We start from the raw sequence: 26,537 nt of genomic DNA on the forward strand, positions 1-26,537 counted from the left end.
TTGTTATTATCTGTAATTGCACCTAGAAACTGGGACAAGCATGCGTGTGAGATGCTTGCGCTTCCCAGTTAGATGGAGTGCCTCTCTGCTGGCGATCGCCAGTGGGGGCATTCAGAGGAACCCCAGCGCTGGCTGTGAGGTACTTCATCTGTATTTCCTATACAATGTCTTCCAGAGAAGGCAGCATTAGTGACACAGGGGCTCCTACATTGGAGTCTTGTACAGGTTGCAAAGCAGGCCTATCCCCGCTTGAGGAGGGTTTATGCCAACGGTGTTACAATGCGCAAGCACAGCCCACAGTTGTGGCTTCCTTACAGTAGCCTGCTTGGGCTATGTCCCTCCCTTATGGCGCAGCTAGTAGACAAGCTTTCATCTGCACCGTCCCTGCAGCAAGTGAGACCATCCACATCTCCAGCATTTGACCCCTTTGCGGTGGAGCACCCTTGGGTACATGCTTTATCAGCCTCTGTCCACGGCATCCAAAAATCATTATAGAGTAAGACTGGTAGCCATATGGCTCCAGTCATGGGGCCCCTTCCCTCCAACCTCTCCTCCATCAGGACACTGATACATACGATGATGATGCCCCAAGGGGGCCTTAGTAACAGTGGTCAAGGAGGTCTTAAATTTACAGGACCCTGCTGAACCACCCAGGTCCTCATGACTGACTTTTAAGCATCCCAAACGGACTCTGTCTGTATTCCCTAAGTCTAAGGACTTGGAGGATACCCTCTCGGAGGCCTGGGTGATACCCAATGGGATGTTTGTGCTCCCTAAGTGGTTTTCCTCCCTTTACCCCCTCCACAGGAGGTTAGGGTGTGCTGAGAGACAGCCCCCAGGGTGGAAGATTGTGTGATCCTCTCTCCCTATTCCAACCGCATGTCTTAAGGACTCCACGGACCAGAAGCTCTCCAACTTCCTTAAGTTAATTTCTATATCTTCTGGGACGGTGGCTTGGCCTACCCTGGTGTCCGCTTGGGTGGATAAGGCCATGGTGGAATGGACTACCACCCTCGCAAATACTGTTGCAGAGGGGGGTAGTGCAGATGACCTGTTGCCTACTATTGACATCATGCATCAGGCCACACTCTATTTGTTGGAGGCTGCACTTGATGCAGCTACTCTCACCTCCCACGTGTATGCTTTGGCTGTGGTGGCACAGTGGTCTCCGTGGCTCCGCTCATGGAAGGTGGACTCCAGCTCCGTCCATGATCCATCTGGGGGCCCAGTTTGATACAGTACATCAGTGTACCTACTTGCCAGAACTACACCGCAGGACTCCTGTGTTAGGCGTCTCCTCTTCCTCAGGTGCATATCAACCCATGCCTACATGAGGGTCCTGGGCTCGATTGTGTCGGACTTTGACATGGTGGAGTATGCTCAGTTCTATTCATGCTCCCTCCAATGAGAGGTCCTCAACAAGTGGTCGGGTCTTACACCAATCTTTGGTCCCACCAAATTGTCTTATCACTGGCAGCAGGACCGGCAACAGAAATCTTGGGACCCGGTACAATGATATCTCTGGCGGGGCCCCTAACCCAGCCCCCTTGAGCGAAACATTTTTTGTATACTGCATATTGAATGTGTTTTTTAATTTTTATAAAAAAACATAATTAATATTCACTAATACCAGAGGAGGGTCGAGTAAGTACCCTGACAGGAACCAGGGAGGTAACTTTATAAACCATTGCTAGACACTGCACTGCCACAGCTATGCTAACAACCCCTGAGTGACTCAGAACCTTGGGGCCCCTAACAAGCTTGAGGCCCGATACACCTGTCCCCTTTGACCATCCTGTCGCCTGCCCTGACCGACAGTACTGATCTCCCGGCTTCTGAACCAGAATTTCATGAGGGGAGACCATTTTGGATCCACTGGTGGACTCTCCTCACCACAGATGTCTCTGCAGTTGGGCAGCAGTGATATGTCAAAGATCTTTGCAGGGATTGTGGAATGCACAGGAATCCCTGCTGTCGATCAATGTCCTAAAATTGAGGACAGTTTTGCAAGCCCTCCACTGGCTGGAACCTTGGCTCCGAGGTCACCCTGTGCAGGTCCAGTTGTACAACATGAGGACAGCGGCTTATATCAACCATCAGGGGGGTGCTCTAAGTCGGGCGGCCATGTCAGAGGCCGCTCACATTTTTCAGTGGTCAGCGGGAAAGATGATGGACCTATCAGCAATCTTTATACCGGGGGTCTTAAATTGGGAAGCAGACTTTAATAGCTGTCAGACTCTGGATGCCAGGGAATGGGCCCTCTATCCGGAAGTGTTCCAGATGTTGGTGCACCATTGGGGCCAACCTGAGGTTGACGTGGTTGTCTCACACCACAATCACCAGGTCACCCTGTATGGATCCAGGTCTCATGAACTTGGGGCCTGCATGGTAGATGCCCTGTCAGCCCCATGGCCGTTTTCTGTGATGTACACCTTTCCCACCATCCCACTCCTACTCAGAGTTCTTTGCAAGTTGAAGGTGGAAGAGGGCATGTTGATCCTGTTAGCTCCACATTTGCCCAGGAGGATTTGGTTCTCAGATCTGCAGGCCCTGTCAGTGGCCCCTCTGATCAGTCTAGCTTTATGGCAAGACCTGCTCACTCAAGGTCCGTGTCTACATCCGAACCAGCAGCATCTGGCTTTGACGGGGTGGCTGTTGAGACCTGTTTGTTGAGAGCCAAAGGCTTTAACTCAAGGGTCATATGAATGATGCTCAGGGCCCGCAAGCCTTTCTCGGCTGGTGCCTACCATTGCATCTTGTGAGTTTACTATTCCTGGTGTCACACTAGTCATTTCAATCCCAGGACTTAACGTTTGGCCATATTCTGTCATTCTTTCAGAATGGTTTGGAGGCTGGACTGCACTTTTCTTCTTTGAAGGTGCAAGTTTTGGCTCTATCCATCCTGTTTCGCAGGAGGTTGGCATTATTACAGGAGGTCTGCACTTATATGTTGGGTGTCCTGCGCATCTAACCTCCCTTTGTTCCCCTGGTTGCTCTGTGGGATCTTTCAATTTTCCTGGGGCTCTTCAGGTTGCCCCGTTTGAAACATTGAAGTCAGTGGCGATTGCTTTGGCCTAGAGGGTGTCTGACCTGTTGGCTTTATCCTGTCAGTCACCTTTTCTGATCTTCCATCCTGACTAGGTGGTTTTTAGAACCGTTCATTCACACCTCCCCAAGGTGGTGTCTAAGTTTCATGCCAACCAGGAGATTGTGGTCCAAGCTTTCGGCAACATGATACCTCTCCTGAACAGTCTTCCTTGATGTGGTCTGTCCTTTGTGCATCTATGGGTGCCGCATTAAAGCTCTTCAGAAATCAGACTCTCTCTTTGTCCTTTATGGCTTTTCAGAAGAGGGTTTGGCCTGCTACTAAGCAGACTATTGCCCGAAAAATCAGTGATTTCAGGTATTTAGCATTGCTTTGGAAACAGTGAGATGAGAAAATGAGATTTATGTCTTACCTGTTCAATTTTTTTCTTCGAGGATGTCAGGGGCCACCGGGCTAACAGTGGGTAATGAATGGGAGAGTGACCATTCCAGTACCAGAAAGGTTAAACTTCTCTGCTGCTCCCAAACAGCTAAGCTTCTCCCTTCCTCTATCCCACCTCCAGCAGCCACCTAAGGGTGGGGACGCCGAGTCCTGGGAGGCACTTAGGTGGCTGCTTTAGGACATCCCACTGTTAGCCCTGTGGCCCCTGACATCTCCCAAAGAATAAAACAAGATTTAGGTCTTACCTGTTAAATCTCTTTCTTAGAGGACATCAGGGACCACAGGGATCCCTCCCTGCCGTGCCTGGTTCAGTTGTATTGAAGTTGATAGTTCCTCCATTGAGTGAACTCAGTTAATAGTTCTTCCATTGAGTGAACTCACACATGTTTCAGTTATGGTTTCCTCTGTTTAGGGACCTCACTTATGTTGGAATGTTTTTCTGTATGGTGTTTCTCTTCCTTCTCTATTGTCTCCTGCCTTGGCTTGTTAAAAAATCTGACTAGCTTGGCATGGAGGTGGGGTAGAGAAGGGGTGGAGCCTAGCTGTTTGGGAGCAGCAGAGAAGTTTAACCTTTCTGGTACTGGAATGGCTGCTCTCCCATTCACTACCCACTGTTAGCCCGGTGGCCCCTGACATCCACAAAAAAGAGATTTAACAGGTAAGACATAAATCTCATCTTCTCATCTCACTGTTTCCAAAGCAATGCTAAATTCCTGAAATCACTGATTGTTTTTTTGTTGTTGTTGATTTCCATAGTAATCTACAAAAATATAATCTTTCATCCCATGTATCATGCTGTGAAAAAAAATTATGGTAGGCAATTCTAGGTGGAACAGTTGGCCAAGTATGGATTCACAGGTCAATTTGACCTTAATAGGTTTAAGGCCAGATGCACTAAGCTTCAAAAGTGATAAAGTAGAGAGTGATGACCAGCCACCCAATCAGCTCCTGTCTGACATATTTCAAACACAGGTCTGTGACCTGGCAGGTAGGAGCTGATTGGCTGGTCATTTATCACTCTCCATTTTATCACTTTTGAAGCTTAGTGCATCTGGCCCTAAGTGTTTAACAAATCAACTTGATAAATGTAATCCTCATGTAAAATTATATTTGACAAATATTTAGTCAAATTACTTCATTCAAACACTAGCATGTGCCTGCAGAGTTGCTAACATTTTGATTTTTCCTTTATTGATTTCTCCCTGATGTCCTATCAAAATATTACATACCTTCTTTCTATGTCACTATGCTATACAATAGTGTATCCAAATTCATCCAGTAGCTATTAGGTGATGGTAGAATGAACATACAGTACAGTACAGACAAACTTCAGAATTTGTAACAAGATATTGGTTCCCCCAGCACCTACCACTGCTGAGCATCTACCACTATCTGTAAGTAAACTTCAGAATTTGTATTCATCTCCATAGTTCATGAACCGCCGTAGAAGTGCATTTTTGTAAATGTCTATGTACAGAAACAACTGTTATTATTACATATAGGTACAGTATATGCAAATTGCAGTATACATGTTGATGTTAAATTATTTAGGTTCGTAGGAACACCTGATTTTCTTTCGAAAACATTGAGCAGTTGTGGAATTTATACTTAAAGCTGTACTATACTGTATAACTCTTGCAACATAAATTGGTTATTATCATTTGCATTTTTTATTCTTGTAAAATATTTAGTTTGCGATTTTGCTTTGTTACTGGACACTTCCATGCAGCCTTGTTTTCAGCAATTATTAAAATACTGCATTATCCACAAGATGTTGCTCATGTCTTGAATCTCGACATCTGAATCCTACATACTGTTGCTGCCAGAGGCTTGTCCCACAATATTTGTAATGGGTGCATCCACCCCTGTAATTACCAGTAATGTTTTATTCAACCCTAGGGATCTTCCATGAAATAATTAAAAGCTTAATGCAAAAAGAATCCCACTCCACAGATTTTGCAGTTTAGTGTATTACTTTACAATATATTTTTTTAATAACAAAAAAAAATCAACAGCTAAAGGTGAATAGAAAATGAGTATGAACATCATCACCATTGTTTTTAGAAATCAAATGCAAATCAGGAGAGTTACAGCTGGTGCATGATCAGTCCAATTTGCTAAGCTTTACTAAAGAAGTACTCTGTATAACTTGTATTAGAAATAGATGAAGAAAAATATACAGATGGAGCCGTCCTCATGCTTGTTTTCTATCGCCAGCCCCTGCCAGCCACCAGGCCCCGCCAACCCTCGGAAGGGGGCGCACATGCACGAGATGTCCCCGCCACCATCCACTGCTTCCCCGGCCCCATAGCTGGTCACCACCTCCACCCTGAACCCCCCCCCCCCCTAACCCTGCCTGTCTCCCTGTAGCGGAGACGGGCAGGGTCACGCTGCCCAGCCGCTGAGTGACTGGGACGTTCCGTGCATGTGAGACACATGCACATCCCAGTCTGATGGAGTCCCTCTCTGCCAGCGATTGCCAGCGGGGACATTCTGGCGAGTGCTTGCAATGGAAGAGAGGGGCTCCATCTGTAATATGATATTTTAGATATGAGGTATAAAAGGAAATAATTTTAAAGAGTAAGCTGGGGGCTTCAATAAGATAGACAAGTTCTCTACAAAGAGAACCTTATACCACCCTCATTTGCATCAACCAAAGCAATCCTCTGCAAAGGTCCCCACATCCACAGATTTGTGGACTGGACATATCAACTACCTTGCAGCTATCGGTAATCTGTGCCATCTTGGACCGACCGAATTGAGGACCATTGGAGGACTCACATACCCTACCAAGGGTGGTAACTATCTCTACTTAAAATCCTCTATTCCCAGGGGTATAATAGGAACGGACTCTCCGGTGATACCTAGCACACTGTTCGGGTGTCCTCTTATTGTTTTATTATTGTTTTTTTATATGCTATATGCGCACTTTTTAAATCTTATTATGTGTTGGTTCTGACCATGCTGTTTAAGTTGCAGAAGGAACCTGGCAGTTGGAATGTTGAAACACTGACTGCTTAGGTCAGACTTACTGATTTTCCTGGACGGCTAGTGTGCCCTAACTTTGTTTACTCCTCTGCTCCATCCATAGCTACTGAATAGCGCTGCCTTGGCCTCTGCTTGCTAGCAAGACCAGGACTCAGATCATTAGCCACTGCAGCCCCAGCTTTGTGACTGATTGCTAGCCCCCCTATACCTTTTATCTCCTAAGCTGTGCTGAGTGGATGAACGGCTGAGCTGGGACTAGCTTTGGTACTCCTCAGGTAGCTGGGGCCTGTTGCTTTGAGCCCATTCTCTCCAGCGACCTGTGAAAGGAGGGGAATGCCTTGCCACCCCCAACAGCTGCCGCCCATAGGCTCGTGCTTCATGGGCCTAGCGGGAAATACGTCCCTGCTTACCTCTTCACCAGTAGTAGATGCTAATATGTTAGCAGGAAATTATACTTGCTCATACAGATAGGCCTATCAATTAAACCTTTGGCAATTTACATTTTTATGATTTGATTAAATATATACTGTATGTTTGCTGGAACTTCCAGACTAGAGCAGGGGCATGAACATCTGTAGCATCTACCCAAGTTCTCTCCTTCAGACCATACCCCTTCCAATCTACTAAATACTGAAATTTACCATGAAGCCAACTGGCATACAGAATCTGTTCAATTTTAAATTCTACTACTTGGTCAACTTGAACCAGTGGAGATTTTGGAGGTAAATTTTGGAATTGATTAGGAACATGGGGTTTTAGAAGGGAAATATGATAGTAATTAGAGATCCTCAGAGATGGCGGGGTGCCAGATGGGGTCCCGACAGTGGGGATCCCGACAGTGATTTACTCGACATCGGGATCTCGACTGTTAAAATACTGATGCACGGGTTCCCGACGGCCACTGGCTATTCTCCCTCATGGGGGTCCACGACCCCCATAGAGGGAGAATAGAATAGGTGGCGAGCGTAGCCCGCAGCGTGCCGAGAGCAGCCAGCCCGCAAGGGGCTTTGTTGTGCTTGCCACGCTGTCTGAGTCCGGCCAGTAGGGATCGCGACATCGGGCTAATGACTGTCGGGATCCCGACTGTTGGAAACCTGTACCACACCCAGAAGGAGGAAGTTTCATTCCTACTGTTACTGGATTGATCAGTGCTGTGATGCTAAATGGACCACTATATACTGTAGCAGGGTTCTAACTTAATAGTGGTAACTCTAAGATGAATATGGTGAGTAAAAAGCCAATCTTGGTTTCCAACTTTATAAACAGGACCAGCACTTCTTTTCTGGTCAGCAAATATATTGTACCTTTTGGAGGAACATTGTAAAGACTGACTGAATATTCTTCCAAATGTTAGAAAAGAATTGTAATGAGAGTTTACTGCAAGTATGCTTAGAAAATTCAGGTACCCCAAAGTGTGTTCCATCGATAATAAAGAATAGTGGGGATTTACTGGAGGTATGATATTAATTATTATGGGCAAATTCAGGCCATGGTAATAGTTTGAAACAATTGTCTTGAGAACAAGGTGAGGTAGAGTTGAAAGAAAAGTCTCCAGATTATGGTTTACCCTTTTGATCTGGCTGTTTGTTTAGGAATGATAGGCTGTGTAAAATTCGAGGTTTACCCAGAAAGCTGAACAAAGAGCCCTCCAAAAATTAACTACAAATTAAATACCACGGTTGGAGACAATTTATTCTGGTAGACCATGGAAACAGAATATCTGAGAGTTAAAAAGTTGAGCCAAAGTGGAAGCACTGGTTAATCTGCTAAATGGAATAAAGTGAGCCATTTTGGAGCAATGGTCAACCACTACCTGGACAGTATTAAAACCATTAGATGCAGGAAGGTCCAAGACAAAGTTCATGGATAAATGCATCCATGGTCGTGATGGTATAGATAGCGGAAGAAGCTTCCCTACTGGTGGTTGACGAGAGGGTTTGTATGTGCAGAAACTGGGCAGGAAGACAAAAAGGCCACTTTCATAGTTGTCAACTAGCACTGTCTTTGAAGAAATTCTATGGTTTTCTAAACTTCAGGATGGCCAGAAAGCCAAAGATTAGGTGATATGTAGGTTTTACCCGTGAGAGGTGTGGAAATCTGTGTCAAAAAATGTCAGATTCAGGATTGGATGTGAAATGGATTCCTCTTCAGTAGACAAGAGAGAGAGAGAATGTGAAAGTGAGTCCACTCTGGTATTCTTTATTCCTGGGTGAAAAGTAAGTTTGAAGTGGAAAACATCATCTTTCTTCAAATAAGGCACATTTTTATAATCTGTACAGATTGTAGTTGAGCACCTCCCAGGAGATACCACCACTCTAATTTGATAGCAAGAAGCTCTTATTCCCAGATGGCATAATTCCTATCAGCCAGAAGAAATTTCTGTTAAAAACCTCATCCTCTTACCCCTGGGAGAGAATGGCCCCTACAGCATTGGATGAGGCATCTAGTTCCAGAATGAACAGTCAGGAAGTGTCTGGCTGTTGAAGGACCGGAATTGTGATAAAATCTTGTTTGGGTAGATGGAATACAGATAAAGCCTCAGGTGGTCAGTTAGCAGGAGTATCCTTTTTCGTGATGAAGACCCTTTTGGTAAATTTCTGATAGTAGTTGTCGAAACCCAAGAATTTTTTAATGGCTCTCGGGTCGTAGGTAGGGACCAATTCAGAATGGCTTGTACTTTCTCAGGATCCATCTCTAACCCTGGGGCAGAAATGATGTAACACAGAAATGGTACTGACTTTTCAAAGATACATTTCTCTAATTTGCAATATAACCCTTTATTACCTAATCTCTGAAGGACTTCATTTATTTGGGTTTGACGTAAAACTAAATCCTTAGAGAAAATCAGAATATCATTTAGATACATGACAACTTATCAATACCTGAATATTCATTTGCAGTCCGAATGTACGCGCCTTGTGAATGGTGGACCGGCAAACCACCATTTTTAAGGCTGGATCTGGTTCACTCACAAGGACGTGAATTCGCATCCGGGCGAATGAACCAGAATACCCCCCCCCCCCCCCCGTGGTGTAATGGAATTCAATTGTGCTAATGTGTGGAATAATTGAATTTTGAATTACAGGTACTAGTGTGTGTCCATGTGCCTTCCTTTTAAGACCATACCCCTTTTTTGTAGTTCATAATGTCCCTTTATTTCTTATGGAAAGGCACAAAATTGTAATTTTCTGTGGGGCACCAGACATCTTGGCACTAACTAGCAGCTAAAAGTGGTTCTATAAAATACTAATCAGCAAGAATTGAATACGCCTATATTTCTGCAAGAAGCATTAGGAGTTTGATAATTGACTTTAACTTTGTATTAGTTTGTAATACAAATAGAATATAGACAGAGGGTGCACTACATAGTGCATGAATTGATACCTTTTTTAATAGCAATAATAAAAATCAAATTAAGGATCACGTAGCAATGGTGGTGGTCAGACCACCACAAGATGTATCCTCATAATTGGTATAAACATACTGATCTCCCGATGCACTTGCACAGCCAAATCCTCCAGATTGCAGGATACACTAGGTCTAACAGTCGCTAGGCAAAGCCCCTAAACATATTATCACTCTGGACTTCATCAGAGGGCAGCCAGATCCAAGTAGCACTACACTATACCATGGGTCTTCAAACTGTGGCCCTCCAGATGTTGTGAAACTACAAATCCCAGCATGCCTTGCCACAGTTTTAACACTCCCTTATAGCAAAACTGTGGCAAGGCATGCTGGGATTTGTAGTTTCACAACATCTGGAGGGCCACAGTTTGAAGACCCATGCACTATACTATATATATGCAAGCACTGGGATTTATCTTGCAAGGGATGGCCCCTTAACAAAAAATGGCTGCCGAACTAGGGTGGCATTTCATCCTGCCCATAGTGTAGTTAAACACAAAAAGTGTTATCTCCAAAGTACACTGATCCAGATACTGAGTGTTATTGCTGGATTTATGGAAAGATTAAAATCAGTGCCACTCTCAGGTGTAAGCACAATATGCACTAAAGCATTTCCCCACCTTCTTTTGATTTTCAGTGACTTCCTCAGAGAGAATATAGGTATGTGGAGAGTTCAATCCGCCATCTATTTTAACCTCCCTGTTCTTCAATTTTATACTTGTGTGAATGATAACATTGTAGATCACAGGCAATAGGGATGACAAATTAAAATGCACAATTACAATATCACCTAGTATGTACAAGGGAGGGGGTCATGCAGCATTAATGACCCCCTCCCTTGTCTGAACATGTTCAGATGAGGGAGTCCTTATTAACTATGATCATGCTTCAATTGCTTCATGAGCGTTGCTTCCCCCGCTGTCACTCTCATTTTCCCCATGCATCGGCAAATGTGTAAGCATTTGCCGATGCCGGCATTCTGCCCGGAACCCGCCAACGCCAATATTGGCATCGGTGAGGGCTTGTTTCGTGTGTATGGTGCATAGGCATACAATAAATCATGTACACCTGATTTACAATGGTAAACATGACTACTTGTCACAGTAATGTACAGTATACTACAAAAATATTGCATGGCTTAACAGAATATATTTTGAATAAATTAAAATATCATTACATGCTGTATATAGTGTACTGTACACACACACACACATATATATATATATATATATATATATATACATATATATATATATATATATATATATATATATATATATATATATATATATATATATATATATATACACACACACACACACTTTAGTTGCAGTTTTCCATTTCTTGAATTTCATTCTGTCAGTATCTTATAAAGATGACTATTTATGAGAAGTCCTGTAGATTTTCTGCAAATCATTTGCATCTCAGGTAGCTAAAATGATACACAATTGTAGCTACAGTACTGTGTCTTGCACTTTGACTGAAAAGTAAAAAAAAAGACAATATTAAAAAGAAGATATTAAGACTATTATATTACTGGTGCACTGCCATTGATTCAGTTGTTTAACATAAGTATGCCCCTAGCCCATGATCTACTTGCTAACAATTTAATCTGATTATAAACATAGGCACAAAATAAACAATTGTGTCCTGCCAGGGGTATCTTTAAAAAACACACATTGAAATAAAACATTGTCTTTGCAGCTCATTGTGTCTCTAATTAGAGTGGAAAGAGGCAGAAGCTTGCTGGTGTCAGTCCGTGTTTAGCATGCCCTGGAGCTTTAAGCCAGTCCTGTGGGTATCAAAGTGCACTAATTAAATGAGGGGTCCACAATACAGCACTAAACATCAGAGTGACAGAAAGAGTCCAGTGTCCTCAGTGCCTTTGAGAATCCATGGCCCACGCTAATTACCCATTGTTGAATTGACTTCCGATTTTACAAGCAATGAATGGCTCTTTCTTAACCTCCTCCCCCTTTTTTATTTTACCATCTTTGCCTTGGCCGCCTAATTAATCTTATGGAAATCTCCCGAAGCCAGATTCCAGCAAGGTTGCCCCTATGTTTATAATTTGATTTGTGATGATAAAAGTGAAGGCGCCTGGTGATGGAACAGTGTCATTTTCAAAACTCTTGAGAATCATAGAGGCTATCAATCTTTCCAACGTGCACGGCAAACTGATATCCTAGAAAATTAACTTCAATTAATAACACAAATCCCCAGACAATCAACGAAGTGGAGCTGCTTTAGAAGAAAACCTTCAAAGATATCTTGGCTTGTCTTTTATATGCAGACATCATTTTTATATGAATCTTAATAAGAGGCTAACTGTATTCTGCAATCAGATGTAATTCCTATTTAGTTAATTTAGTATTATTTATGTAGCAGGCTATTGTTTTTAACTGCTTCACCTCTCTTTACTTATTTCAACAAAACAGGATTTCAAAATGACACTTTACTATAGTACTATAGAACAAAAAGTAGTATTGTTATTCTTATTGTTAGTTAATATCTTCCAGAAAAATAAAAATAAAATAATTTTAAAAACTTGTCATCAGTGGGCTTAAATACAGTACAGTAAAACCCTTATTGATTTATATTAGTCAAACATATCGGGCCCCCCTCCTCCACCTTAACTACATTTCACAGTATGCAACACGGCAGTGGGTGACAGGGAGAGGCATAATTTGACAGGAAACAAGTGGGTGACAAGGGCAGCAGTGGGCCCTGGTGCACTGCACCTGCTATACCAATGGTAATTCCACCTCTGTTGGGAACTACTGTACTAGACCTACTGATGTTTGCTGCAAACTGGACAAAATAAAAATGTTTCAGAGTCAGAACTACAGTAAATCATGTACAGTACCAGTGGCGTAACAATAAATCATGCCCCCCCCCCCTTCCCTGCCGGGAACAGTTCAGCGCACCTCTAGCATCCTCAAAAACTGTCTGCTTTGAGGGGGCAGCCATTTTGTAGGGGATATTTTTCATAAAGTGCCAGCCAGGAGGAGCACCGGACCACGCTAGTAAAGCTGCATGTCCACTCCCGGCGCAGCAGATCCGGTGGCAGCAGAGCAATAGCTTCCGCAGACCCCCGGCACCAGGCGCCCACACCTGGCCAGCGCCTCAGGGTCTGCGGCACTATTGTTACGCCAGTGTACAGTATCATGTAATCATATATGCCCAGAAAACTGAATAACACCTTTTGTATAGTGTGATTCTGGCACTTACTCCTACTTGCGCTTGGAGAGGTGGAATGTGTAAAAAGGGTATTTCTAATATGCTGTAGGCCTAGTAAAGTTATAGAACTTTTGTTCAAAACATCTGTGAAAAACATATTATGTACATGTGATTGAGAGCAGATGTAAATACACTAAAATGATAACCAGTAGCATAAAAAAAATTGCACTCCTTAAAAACTGTTCTTTAAAACTGTCTGAATTTGTATAATAGAACTCAAATACAAAAATCTTTTTTCAGGTGCCTCATAAATTTAAGACAACCTCTCATTGTTGAGAGTATTCAATAATACTGTAAGGGTTTGTACAGGAGCAATAGATTCATACATTTAAATATACTTTTACCTGTTCCTTTTCAATACAGGTGATGGAGACACAATACAAGATGTCTAGTACTATAGGTGCCCTGTCCATCTGTGCATGATGAGTCTCTCTGACCTTTGTTGGAGGTGTGGTGAGGTGCCAGGAACTCTGCTTCATATTTGATTACATTTACAACATTGGCTTCTGGCAGGTGCATACCTCCCAACATGACCCTCTCCAGGAGGGACACAATGCTCTTTTTATGGACTTTCCTCTGTATGTATGATTGCCATCACCTGTGCTGAACAGGGTAATTGATAAGAAAGGTGTTTTTCAACACAGGTGATGGCAGTTATTCAATCAGACGGAAGTCCAGAAACAGAGCATTGTGTCCCTCCTGGAGAGGGTCATGTTGGGAGGTATGCAGGTGGTTTGGTGGAGGTAATTTCTTTTATGTGGGAACCTGCATAGAGTATACACACACACTACATAAAAACACCTACAGTATACACAAATGCACACGTACAGATACATATATATATACACACACATATACAAACATGCACTGACTCATAGAACATATGTACACATTTAATATATATACACAGTATAGAGTAAAAACATAAAATACACACAAACATAAGTACACTTAGAACAAATAATCACACATGCATAGAACATACAAGCCAAATAGTGCACCTAGCTTCATCATGTTAATCAATCATACTCTATGTACCAGTCAGTCACTCAGACACTCTGATGTTCCCAGAGAGAATTATAGGGATGGCATTGTTTGTTCATTTATGACAGTGATCTCAACCTTGGTCCTCAAGTACTGGTGCACATGCACATTTTCCAGGTCTCTCCTCTCCCTCTCCCTCGTTATAGTTGAGGGGGCAGCACTGCAATCAACAATAATACAGGGCCGGGAGAAACCCGGATCGAATCCAATATACCCAGAGGGTATGAAAGAAGCAGTCAAACACAGAATACATAAAAAAGAAAAGTATACAGCGCTAGGGTTTGACTGAAATACTAAATAGTTAATTGATCAGAAATATTTATTACATAGTACAATATAATATAACAAACAAAGACATAAAAAAAATTAGAGAATTCTCTAAAAAAATAGGTGATAAAAATAAAGAAAATATTGTTTAAAAAGTTTTTGCTAGCATAATTTATTATTTATTTAGGTACTTATTTATGTATTTACTTGTGTCGTTTCATGGCGCCCGATACTTTGGATGCGATATCGGCCAATATATCGGATGCAATATCGGCCGATATGTCGATGCGATCCTATGCAATTCTTTATCTGTTTATAACCCCACTATCCACTACGCATGGAGTTGATTTTATATAGTGTGGCAAGTGAAGCGAGCCACCGAGCCCGAAGCATGGCGAGCGTAGCGGATTACTACGCTCGCCACACTATATCAAATCAACTCCATGCGTAGTGGATAGTGGGGTTATGAACAGGTAAAAAAATCACTTTGCATCGCATCAATATATCGGCTGATATTGCATCCGATATATTGGTGGTCGTTAATTACAGTTTCTTATATAGCGCAGCAGATTCCGTTGCGCTTTACAATAGTAGACAGTGATAAAACAAACGGGGTAACAACAGACAATGGAGATAGGAAAGCCCTGCTGCAAGCTTACAATCACCAGTAATAGCATAGAAGTCCCACCAAGTTACAAGTCCAGAAGGGAAGCTACAGATGTGTCCACATACATCCTGGCTTTTTTTCTCAATTTGTCACAACATGGCTTAGCTGTTTTTCCAAATGTAGCAAGTAGATAGAATTTCTGAAGCAGTAGAACTTGTATAAAGTAAGAGATTAGAGAAGCAATTTTTTGAAAAATCACAAAGCGTGACTTTTGCAGAGTCCAATGTGTGCCATATTGTGCCATACATGGTGCAGTAAAACCAAGATGTACGTGGACACATCTGTATATAATACATAAGTGCCTCAGAGGGTTATGTGTGTAGAACTTAAATATGATAGGCTTGACTGAAGAGGTGAATTTTCAGGGAACGCTTGAAAGTTTGGAGGCTAGTGGAGAGTCTAATTGTGCATAAAAGGGCATTCCATAGGATTGGAACAGCCCGATGAAAGTCCTTTAATAGTGAATGGGAGCTAGTGATCCGTGCAGTAGAGAGACGCAGATCTTGTGCAGAGCGGAGTGGTCGATATTTTGTGATAAGTAAAGAGATATACGCTGGTGCAGTATGGTTAATAGCTTTATATGCGAGAAGTGTTTTATATTGAATACGGTAAGATACAGGCAACCAATGGAGGGACTGGCAGAGCAGATCAGCAGATGATGAGCGTCTTGCAAGGAAGGTCAGCCTAGCAGCAGCATTTAAAATGGATTGCAGTGGTGAGAGTCTGTTCTTGGGAAGACCAGTTAGGAGACTATTACAATAATCAATATGGGATATAATGAGTGCATGGATAAAAGATTTAGTAGTGTCTTGTGTGAGAAACGGTCGTATTTTGGATGTTTTTTAGAAGCATGTAATATGATTTGGAGACAGATTGAATGTAGAGAAGAAAGGACAGTTCAGACTTGAGAATGACCCCTAAGCAACGAGCTTGTTTGGTAGGGTAGATTGTTGAGTTGTCAACAGTGATGGAGATATCAGGATGGTAACTGTTCTTAGTTGGCGGGAATATAAGTAATTCCAGTTTGGAAAGATTGAGTTTGAGTTGGAGAGAAGCCATCCAAGATGAGATGGCAGAGAGACATTCAGAGACTCGGCCCAAAACCACTGGTGACAACTCTAGGGTTGATAGATAGATTTGAGTATCATCCACATATAAGTGATACTGAAATCCGAAAGAGCTGATTAGTTTGCAAAGAGAGTAAGTATAGATTGAGAAAAGCAGAGGACCTAAGACTGAGCCCTGCGGAACTCCGACTGACAGAGGTAAGGAAGAGGAAGTAGGGTCAGAGAAGCGAACACTGAAAGAGCAATCAGATAGGTAAGATGTGAACCATGAAAGGGCTGTATCATTAAGACCTAGGGAGTGTAGTGTTTGTAAGAGAAGAGTGTGATCCACAGTGTCAAACGCAGCAGAAAGATCTAGAAGAATAAGTAGTGAGTAATGGCCTTTAGACTTTGCAGTTACCAGATCATTCACCACTTTAGTCAATTCTGTCTCAGTGGAGTGTTGAGAGCGAAATCCTGACTGAAGCGGGTCTAATAGGGTGTGAGAGTTAAGAAAGTTTGTGAGGTAAGAGTAGGCAAGTCTCTCCAGTAGATTGGAGAGGCATGGGAGATGAGAGAAAGGACAATAGTTAGAGAGAGAGTTAGGGTCAGAATTGTTTTTTTTCAGAATGGGAGTACTGTAATCACTGCATGTTGAGCATAATAGCTCCATTAGATTGTAGCAGCTGTTCATAAGCACCAAGGCAAATATATAGTTACAAGACTGAATTAGGTATTGGTGTCTCCTCTGTTTGAAGGAGATTTTGGAATAGTCCCGGAAAATTACCCAGCAGGAGGATCCAGATTCACTCAGAGCAAGAAGAAGGCAATGGCCGACTTGATGGTATATGAATACCTGCCTTGCAACTGCGTATAAAGCTGAGGTCATGGAATCCTTGAAGTTGGAGAGGCTGGTCCAGAATGTATTATGGATGTCTGGTATATTAGGGTGCAGAGCTGGAGCAAACAGGGTGAAAGCTTTCATATATATATATATATATATATATATATATATATATATATATATATATATATATATATATATATATATATATATATATATATATATATATATGAGACCTCCATACTAGATTCCGGAAACTTCCACCCTGTTTGCTCCAGCTCTGCACACTAATATAACACACCTCCATACTACATTCCAGACCAGCCTCTCCAACTTCAAGGACCTCCAATTTTAACAACCTCAGCTTTATACGCAGTTACAAGCCTGGTATTCATATACCATCAAGTCTGCCATTTCCTTCTTCTTGCTCTGAGTGAATCTGGATCCTCCTGCTTGGTAATTTTCCAGGACAATTCCACAATCTCCTTCAAACACAGGAGACAACAATACCTATTTCAGTCTGGTAACTATATATTTGCCTTGGTGCTTATGAACTGTTGCTACAATCTAATGGAGCTATTATGCTAGCAAAAACTTTTTAAACAATATTTTCTTCATCTATTATTTTTTAAATATTTTTATCCCCTATTTTTTTAGAGAATTCTCAATGTTTTTATTGTCTTGTTTGATATATTATATTGTACTATGTAATAAATATTTCTGATTATTTAACTATGTAGTGATTTTTCAGTCAAACCCTAGCGCTGTATACTTTTCTTTTTTATCTCTTTATTGTAGGGAGCTCCCACCTCCCCTATACAGCTATAATTGTACTTGTGGTTCTTTGCTGTTATTAAACACAGAATCCTTGTTCAAATGTTTTGTATTAGAACATTGTTATCTTGTGGTTCTCCATGTCCCTGCTTACAGGGGAGGCTTTCTGGGACTTAAAGTTTGATAGCACAATGCAATGTTAACTTAATTTTTTTTATTTTTACACTTAACAATCAGCCCATCACCCACACCGCAGGGCTGGCATAGACAGCCCAGGGATTCAGCCCTGGAGAGGTTGAGCTTGTGGGTACACCTTTATTGGGGGTACCTACTTCCCCAGGAACCTCATCCAGGGCTGTCCAGCCAAGGGGGGATGTTTCAGCTGTATAAAATGTCTCGCCTGGCTGTGGCATCAGCCTGCTGGGTGTTGAAGTCTAGTGCTGGTTCCAAAATATGTCAGACCACTATTATTTTTGTCTCCCATATTTTTTGGAACCAGGACCAGTCCAAAAAGCCTGGTGCTGGTTTCTTAAATATCGGGGGGAACACCACCATATTTCCCCCTGTATTTGGATAACCAGGATCAGCTCAAAGAGACACCATACACCATATTTTTTAAATAATAATAGTAAAAAATAATAATCCCATTACTAAAAATTCACACATTCCCATTAATAAAAAGCGCACCATTACTAAAAATCGCACATTCCTGTTACTAAAAAATCACCAGAAACCACAAGTGATTTCAATAGTGACATGTGCAATATGGTGCAATTTTTAAGATGTCTAAAAAATTGCACCCTATTACAGTTCACCCTTTGTCTTTCAACTCCTACTTCAAACTACTTCTTTGTGTACTAGTGATTCCCTGCTTCCGGAGATATTCCACAAACTCTCCAATCTGTCAATGATTCTAGGGGGGTAATTTCTATACTATTAACAATAGAAGATCTTAATTCCTCCGCTAGGTTGACGGGTTCTGACTTCCTGCCACTTGGTAGGACTAGTTTAGGTTTAAGATGACATTAGACTACACTGCCTTTTTTCTTGTCTTCTACTACTGTTCTTGCTAACTACGTTTTATTATTTTCTCTCTCAGTTTTACAGATGCCCCTATGAAACACGGCTTTTACAGTATGTTTGTAAATATATGAGAGGAAAACAACCAGATGAACAATATGGCTTTTGAAACTCTTAATTTACAAAGATGTACAGCATATTTTTTTAATGAAATGGAACCCAATTTTACCAATATGTAATTGACATTCCTCAATGTATTTATAAAGACATAACTTGCATTATAATTACAAAGTACTTCAGATGACTGGGTTTTTTTTCTTTTCCTGATAATGTCTTTCTTGCATGGCACAAGTTCATAAAGTAAATGAAAAAAAATACATAATTGCTGACTCAGACCAGAATATTGAAATGAACAAACTAAGGATTTTTTTAACTTCAAAACATCTTAAATAAAAAGCAAACAAAGATGCGAAATCCCACTAGAGCAGCCACAACAAATGCTAGCACAGAGAACAAATGAAATGTTTTTGGACTTGCTCTTTATTGAAAGTTAAATATTCCTTTGCTTTTCTTTTTTCTGAATTCTGTGTTACTGTATTTGGAATGCAGAAAAACATTATAAAGATGTGTTGACCTCTACACAGAAACTTTGCTCAGAACTTTTTTTTAACCTTTTATTCATTGTGGCTAGGCAAAGTCTGGAATATATTTTCTCAAACCAAAGTCAAGTCAAATGAATAAAACCCAAGAGTAGTTATTACTTAACAAAACTATGGGGTTTATGTACAGTATCAAGCAGTGAAAATAGTTGGGAAGTGAACCAATGTAGTTGCCCATAGTAACCGGCTTTCAGGTCACATTTATCAAGTACATTACAGTATATAAAATTCTAATTGGCTGCTGTTAGTGATGTGCAGTGGACCATCATTTTTGCTGGTTTTTGTTGTAATTCATTGCCAGGTTTTGGATTTGGATTCAGTAGCTGATTTTGGCTATGCCTTGTTTTGGGTGTTTTCCAAAAATGTCTGAAAAGCTAAAATCACATAACGGACATTTTTTGTTCCTTATGTATCAATAACCTTAAAAACTTCAGACAAAAGGCTACAGTGAGCTAGCTGGTTACTAAGCACCAAAGCAGCGGCATAAACACATGGTAGTTCATAGCACATCTAAGAAAAATAGCCACTCAGTGGCAGAATTGAAAAGTGGTTAAAGATGGAATTGTTCTTAGGCTCTCCCATCCACCTTTATGTTGAATATTAAAAAAGTACATGCACAGTTTAACAGACCAGGCACTTTAGCAACAGGGACACCCATTTTGTCGCTGAATGGCTTGGTTTGTTTGAGCTCAGAAAAAACTTTTTTTTTGGAAGGAAAACCTCTAATCACTAATGAGTTGATTGATAATGATGAGGGTGTTAATTACATTAAAACAGTGGTAACCAACTCCAGTCCTCACGAGCTACCAACAGTTCACATTTTTCAGACAATCTAGCTGCAGCAAAGGTGCACTCATTACTCACTAACACATTTTAAAAGATCCACAGGTGGAGCTAATTACTTCTCTTGCGATTCTGTGAGGAGATCTAAAAAAACATTAACTGTTGGTAGCTCTCGAGGACTGGAGTTGGCTACCCCAGCTTTAAAATCTTGTAAAATGCATTTCATGAACCCACCACAAATGATGTACAGTAGCATGGATGCTTTCCTATATGGTTACACTCTATTAACTTTGGCATCGCCAATAAAGCAGATGCCTTCACAAATATTGGAAGGTTTTGCTAAAAATTCTTCCACACTCAAGAGGTGACTCTTTGGTCTTATGCCAAGGCATTACAATGGCTCCCTTATTATCATAGGAAAATGGATTACATAAACTAGATCAACATACTCATCCCCAGCATTAAATCATAGTAGTACACACAGCAGCAAGGAGCGTTGTAATGGTTAGCATTACTGCCTCACAGCACCGAGATCATGGGTTCTGTTCCACCATCGCCCTAACTGTGCGGAGTTTGTATATTCTCCCCTTGCTTTTGTGTGTTTCATCCGCGTACTCCGGTTTCCTCTCACAATCCAAAAATATACTGGTAGGTTAATTGGCTTCCAACAAAATTAACTCAAGAGTGAATGTGTGTGCGTGTACATGTGGTAGGGAATATAGATTGTAAGCTCCACTGGGGCAGGGACTGATGTGAATGTTCAAATATTCTCTGTAAAGTGCTCCGGGATATGTGTGCGCTATAAAAGAAACTTAATAATAATAATAATAATACCCACCTTTTACTGTTCTACTTTCTGACAAGCATCCTCAATTTCAAAAGTATTATTTCCTCATCACCACCTTTACTTTTACTGCTCCCCACATGTGCAGAGTAGATGGGGCAGACATGATGGAAGTATGCAAAAGAGTCTTCTTTATGAGGACACTGTGAGAAATGTCAAACTTACACATAGGTAATGTGTTTACCCCTAGACTATCCCCAGGAATGTGCGACAGTTCTGGGCACTCAGTTTGTTATACTAACTTAGTGATATTCATTTTTTGATACCTCCTCTACATTTTGAGTAAAAAGTTCTTGTATTATTATGAGAGGCAAAAGAAGATGACAGTCGCAGAACCATAACTCATAAATAAAGGCAACCACTTCTTGTGGTGAATGGCATGTTTGCACTTTTATTGGAGGTATATTTTTCTTTACCAATGTATATTGTTGTTTTAATTTAGAAGCCCTGATTTACACCCTTTAAGCAAGGGATGGTTAATATGAAGGGTCTGGTGTCCATAGGTTTCTTTATTTTAGGAGTTTGTTCAAGCAAAGTGTCTCTTTCTTTGATGGCAGCATTGGATCTGGCGGTGTCTATAAAATCTTTTTTATAGCCTCTCTCCAGGAATCTTCCATGTAGAAGTTCTGATTGTAGCCAATAGTCATCTATAGTGCTGCAATTACGCCTGATTCTTAAAAACTGGGCGTAGGGGATGCTGTTTTTCCATGTGGGATGGTGGCAACTTCCAGCTGGAATGAAGCTATTGGCATCTACTGTTTTGAAATGTGTTCTCGTCAGTACTTCTCTCTCTCTGGGATGCCCTCTAATTCGAGATCTAAGAATTCGATTTTTTTGGGGTCAGATTTATATGTGAACCTCAGGTTGAAATCATTCACTTGAATGTGAGACATGAAGTTGGCGATGCTTATCTCATCACCCTGCCAAATGAGAAGGAGATCATCTATGTATCTGCCTAAAAGATGATGTTATCTTTAAAGGTTGAATCAAAAACATGATGATCTTCATGAACATGAAATTCTCTCTGCACATTTTACATCTGCCCCCCTGCAGTGCACATGGTTTTGTCCATCTAAGAAGGATTTTGTCAGAAAGAGTGAACTAATGTGAGCACTTGCAGAAAGATGCTGGACAGTAAGAGCAGTAGAGATTGTTGATACCATGTGTAAGAGTGGCTTGCAGCCACAGCACCTCCGCACAAATAGTTATAGGGGTATAGGGAGATCCACTGGACAAGTCCAGTGTTTACCTTGGCACCGGGCTGGATGTGTGTGTAGTCAAGCTACTGATGCTCCTGCTGCACTGTCTCCTTATCTGTCCCAGCCTATGAGCACCGGCCACATGAGGAGACCACGTGATCAGCAGAATCCCGACCTACGTTTCACATGCACTTGGTCATGGGAGTTGTGTGACAACTTATATTGAGTGTTGTGACAAGGAAGTTATTCAAACCTAATTTTAATATACAAAATAAAATCAATTTTTTTTAGAAACTGTAATCAAAGCAAGACATTTGTCTGTGATTTAAGGGTGCCCCCACCAAGAGTAGCTTTTTTCTCTCTTCCTCCCTTGGCAATAAAAATACCAAAGTGCATATTGGCCATAATAAAGGCACAGATGTCCAGTGCAGTCTTGTTCATCTGATATAATACACATACTGTCATAGGCGAATCTAGAATTATGGTAATGGGTGGTCCCAGATCTAGACACAACAGTAGGGGGACCTTTGCGCGGCGTAGCCGCGCTGCAAAAAGGGGGTGTGGCCTCGTGAGAAGGAGGCGTGGCATCACAAAAAGGGATGTGGTATTACACTTTAGACCAGGGCTGGGCAATTGCGGCCCTCCAGATTTTGATGAACTACACATCCCAGGATGCTTTGCATTAGTTTTGCTATGTGGCCATGCTGAAACTGATGCAAGGCATGCTGGGATGTGTAGTTCATCAACATCTGGAGGGCCGCAATTGCCCAGCCCTGCTTTAGACCATACACAGTAATGCCCATTACACATTTTAGCAAACTCCGTAATACCCATTACACATAAAGCCACATGCCATAATGCCAATTACACATAAGGCCACATACCATAATGCCCATTACACATTGTGCCACACATCATGATGCCCATTACATACTATATAACAAACCGTAATGTCCATTACATATTTGCCACATAAGTGCTGCTTACCTATGTGCTCATTGCTAGGGGGTTCTTGCTTGATGGCACCATAGTACCCATTACACATGATGCCACACACCATAGTACCCATTACACATGATACCGTGCACAATAGTACCCATTACACATGATGCTGCACACCATAGTACCCATTACACATGATGCCACACACCATAGAACCCATTACACATGATGCCGCGCACCATAGTACCCATTACACATGATGCCACACACCATAGAACCCATTACACATGATGCCGCGCACTATAGTACCCATTACACATGATGCCGCACACCATAGTACCCATTACACATGATGCCACACACCATAGAACCCATTACACATGATGCCGCGCACCATAGTACCCATTACACATGATGCTGCACACCATAGTACCCATTACACATGATGCCGCACACATAATATCCCTTACACGTGATGCTGCACACATAATGCCCCTTACACATGATGCCGCACACCATAGTACCCATTACACATGATGCCACACACCATAGAACCCATTACACATGATGCTGCACACATAATTCCCCTTACACATGATGCTGCACACATAATGTCCCTTACACATGATGCTGCACACATAATGCCGCTTACACATGATGCTGCACACCGTAATGCCCCTTACACATTAAGCCACACATTATGCGTAATGCCCCCACATATCGCCACTTGTAGCATCCCTTAAGCAATGCCCCCAAAAGTGCCACTTACTGTAAATTTTTATATGAGCCTTCGCTGCTGCTGCAGGGAGAGATGGAGAGCGGTGCAGCTGCTTCTATGGGGAGAGGAGCAGAGCGCAGGGCAGGGAACGCTCCCACTCCCCTCCTGGTGTCCCCTCCAGACGAGTGGTCATTTGAAATATTGTGCGCGCTGTTTTTTGTGCGTGACGTCGGGGGAGAAATCTGCCCTCAAAGAACATAAACAGTCATGAAATTACATTTAAGAAAAAAAAAAAAAAAAGTTTAACCTTAATATCCCTGGAACCAATTAACCCATATGGATCCAGCCTGGTATCAGATTGAAGGCCCAGCGATTTGGGTTCGACTGAGATCAACCTCGAGCTTCAGTGATGCCGAAGGGGAAACTGGCAGCCGTTGAACTGGGTGGGGGTCGGAATTAGCGGGTCCCATGTTATCCTATAGGGAAAATGTTCCAGATTTGCCTGGCAGTATCTCCGGTTCCCAGGGGGCTAGAGACACGGGGCTGGGCTCGTTGGAAAGCCCCATCCCTCAGCTATAAAATGGCCTAATGGGTGGTCCTGTGCACCCCCGGACCACCCCCTAGATTCGCCTATGCATACTGTATATTGGCCTGACATCTCCCTCACCCTTTCACAATGAAAATTGTATCCCCAATAAACATACTGGTAGTACCCAGTGAAGGCACCCCCACTTTTAGATAGTGGCTGCAGATTTTATTATTTCAATGGGTCAACCTCTGTTTCTCACAAACACACCCACTGGTGAGTAAGAGTACCCCCCCACACACACACACACACACACACACACACACCGCAATCCACTCACCGAGTCTAGCAGGCTTCTCACAATACACCTGATGACCATGAAGCACAGCACAAATGGTGACAGTAAGAGAGCCCTTCTTTATTGTTCCTAGGGAGCAGAGTGGGCCTGCTGCTGCTGCTGTACAGAGATTAGGACAGATCTAATAGCAGTGCCATACACAGCCTACATATCACGCTGTGATGTTACAAAGTTTGTTTTTTAAATCTATACAACAGGGTGGGCACATGCCTTGACAATGTATACACAGCAGTTCTTGGATTAAATAGGATGCCGTGAGTGCCAATAGGCTATGCTGATGGTGTGATTGCAATTGCTGGATACTGGTTGACCGTATGGGTCATGTAAACACATCCAATATGACAACACCCATGGTTTTAAATGGTGGGAACTGTTAGGAGTGGGAAGCCAGCTAAACATACAGTAGGAGAACACAGATCTCTAAAAAGCTGCTGTACGTCAGCAGGGACATGGATGGACGTAAGTTGACACTGCTGGGCCTGGTAGTGGGAACCCAGAGCCCAATGTTTGACTATGAATTTATGCAAACATATGTACTTCTGTGTATGTTGGTATTATTCTTAAAGTATGTAATTAGTCAATATCTATCTTTCTGTGAAATTGTGCATTTCAGGGCAGCAACTGGCCAGTAACAGTGTCATTGCATGGAATCACCCTTTCTTTGTGGAGTATCATGGGAATATTACCTGAATGTCATGGGTGTCTATCAATAGCTCATGCATATGATGAAGGGAAGCCTGTTTCTCATGGATCTCTGGGGCAGATGTATTAAGCTTTAACAAGAGATAAATCCAAGGGTGATAAAGAGAGATAAGTGTCCAGCCAATCACCTGCCAACTGCCATGTTACAGCCTGTGTTTAAAAAAAGTCAGTAAGGAGCTGATTGGCTGGACAGTTTTCTCTCCTTATCACCCTTGCATTTATCTCTTGTTAAGGCTTAATGCTGTTATCCACCTGTTGCACTCCAGCTTGGGCGTTGATATATATATATAGTTGTTGATTATTTTCCCTACAGATTGTAAGCGGCTGTTTTAATTTGTAAAGCAGAATAGAATTTGCTGCGCTATATACTGTAAAACAGTTACTAAAAATAAAATATATAATTATTTTGCAACTAAAGGGTGCATGTTTTTGCGTTTTGGTTTGGAAAATAGATTGTAAAGTCCCCTATTGTAGCAAACTATTTGTTGTAGAACACTGAGAAATATAATCTTATTAAAATAATATCTAGCCAATGTAGGAGTGAGACTCTCTCAGCTGTTTGATTTCATTTATATATATATAATTTCTGTGGTACTGTTTAATACTGAAGTGAGTGCTTGCCAAAGTGCTTAGTACAATAATCAAATTCAATGAAGGATTGTTAATTATTTAGACTAATATGCTGCCTGAGGTGATATATTGTACACACTGTATTGAATGATATTCTTAGTCTGGAGTTTTAAATGTTCTTTTGAAATTTATTGAGAGCACAAAAACATGTGAAAATTATGTACATATGACATTGGAGGTATAATAGTTGAACACAATAATTACTTCCTGTAAAAGGTTTAACTATTTTAATACACGCGATTATTATTATTTATTAGTAATAATAAAATGGTATTTGTTTTTATTTGTATAGCACCACTAGATGTAACAGCTACACACCATAAATACACATAAAAAATAATAACCAGGCTGTGACAAATACAAGGGAAGGGAAATACAACTCACTGTATATACT

Source organism: Crinia signifera, chromosome 4 (assembly GCF_055691185.1).
Source record: "Crinia signifera chromosome 4, ASM5569118v1, whole genome shotgun sequence".
NCBI lineage: Eukaryota > Metazoa > Chordata > Amphibia > Anura > Myobatrachidae > Crinia > Crinia signifera.